Consider the following 2500-nt stretch of genomic DNA (forward strand, 5'->3'; position numbering starts at 1 on the left):
GCTTTTCAAATTTCTTACGTCGTTATGTTTATGTTGAGAAGAGTGATCGTTATGTTTATGTTGTAAAGTTATCTTCTTTTGCTATTTTGTATTTTTCTCTAATATGTTTACGTATTTTTCACTCGATGGTATTTTTCACTCGAAGTATTATATATATATATATATAATAGTTATCGCCATACTAATATGGCATTCTTATAAAAATAAGAAAAAAGCTGTCCGCTTATTAGCTCCATGAGGCCGTCGCCTTAAGTTAGCTATTTGATACACAAACTGTATCCATATAACCTTCGAACAAGGTTATATATAGATATGTACATACATAACATACACACACAAGCACACAAGTGCGCACACACACATACACACACACACACACACACACACACACACACACACACACAGACAGGCGCACTCACACAAATACACACACTAATAAGCTAATAAGCGGACAGCTTTTTTCTTATTTTTATAAGAATGCCATATTAGTATGGCGATAACTATTATTTTCCGGGAACGCTGCCGCTGTTCTCTTTTAGAGAGACTTAGTTATTTTAATATTTCTAATATATATATATATATATATATATATATATATATACGGCAAAAAAGAAAATGAAGAGGATATACAATCGACAGACATCAATCAGCAAACATTCAATTATGTCTATTTATTAAATGATTACACACATATGCAAGAGGGAAACAAATTAACGAATGGAAACAGTAAATAACTGCATAAACATATATATATACAAACACACATATATATAAAATATAGAAACGAATGAATAATAAAAGATGGGTGTTGGTTGATGTCTTTCGATTGTATATCCCTACATTATCTTATTTGCCGTATAAATCCTGGGTAAATTCCTAATTTGCCCACCTCCATACATAATACTCAATTGCGATATTGCTATGCAATAGCAAGCACTTGACCATAAATAATCGGATACAAAATTTTCGTTTAATAATTCTTTTATTACTAAATTTCTTTTGTGAAAAATCTATCTGCAACTAACATAATTTGACTGCTTGTTTCCTTCCAAAGAATTTGAAAGTTCTCCTTCCCTCTTGTCCGACTTCAAGCCATATAATGCTGGCTGTGACCAAATAGAAGAGCTGGTAAGTAAATACCAAAGACACAGAGTTGAAACGCTGTGTGAGTTTTCTTTCTCACCGTACAGTTTCCATCACCCCACTATGTATTTTGCCATCACTCCTCTCTTTTTATCTATCATTCCTTCCTTTTTCATTCATATGTTGTGACGGAGAAAAACACAATAGTATTATTATAGTAGATAAGGTACAAAACCAAGTTTTTACTTCAATAATTCTTTTACTACAAAACCAGTGAAAAATCTACCCACAACTAACATCCCTTGACTGCTTGTTTCCTTCAAAAGAAGTTTAAAGTTTTCCTTCTTTCTTGTCCGACTTAAGGCCAGATAAACCTGGCCGTGACTAAATAAGGGAGCTGGCAAGTAAATACCAAATGCACAGAGTTGAAACGCTGTTTGATTTTTCTTTTCAGTGTTGACTGTTCAGCATCCCACTTCCATTGAGCACACACACACACGCACACACACACACAAACACACATTCACATACCCACCTTTTACATACACTCGCATATTCACACAGAGTTGAAATGCTGTTTGATTTATTTTTTCAGCCTACAAATTTCATCATCCCACTACCTAGTATGAAATTAACCCTTCCTTCCTTATTCATCTATCACTCCTTCCTTTATCATTCATAAACACAAGAGTATTATTATAGTAGATTATCACGGTAACCATGAGATCTATGAAAAAATACAAAGCCAGGGTTGCCACCGGATCATTCTGCACACCTGTGTAATTTTTAGCTCAATTCCACCCAGCCGATTGACCGTGAATCCCAAGACAAGAAAATATACAAGAAAGAATCACTCACGTCAAATTTATATGCATATATATATATATATATATATATATATAGAGAGAGAGAGAGAGAGAGAGAGTGAGAGAAAATAGTAAAAAGTGAAAAAACTACAGAAGGCATGTTTTAAAAGGTTAAAAATATATATTTGAGTCAATATGTATGAAGAATATTATAAATTTTTTTCTTACAATGACATAGTTTAGAAGAAAGACCGGAAAAGGAAAAAAATTTTAAGCGATTATCTCCCTTACACCGGAAGAAATCACTCATTACCTCCCCTTATCTAGAACTCTTTGTCGGTCTGTTTATTAATCCTGTTTCATGCTTTTAACGATAACGTAGGAAACCTTCATAAAACATAAGCAGCATCCTGAAATTTGTGGAGAATCAGAGCTTCGAACGAACGAACGAACGAATACACAGTGGACGTGCAGAGTAGACAAACGACGGAGACAGACATTAAGGGTCGTTAGGCCAACACGAATTGCAATGAGCAACGCTTGAGATATATATGTGTGTATGTGTGTGTGTTTGCGCCTGTGTGTGTATGTGTGTGTGTGTGTGTGTGTAT

The sequence above is a fragment of the Octopus sinensis genome, linkage group LG5 (assembly GCF_006345805.1).
Source record: "Octopus sinensis linkage group LG5, ASM634580v1, whole genome shotgun sequence".
NCBI lineage: Eukaryota > Metazoa > Mollusca > Cephalopoda > Octopoda > Octopodidae > Octopus > Octopus sinensis.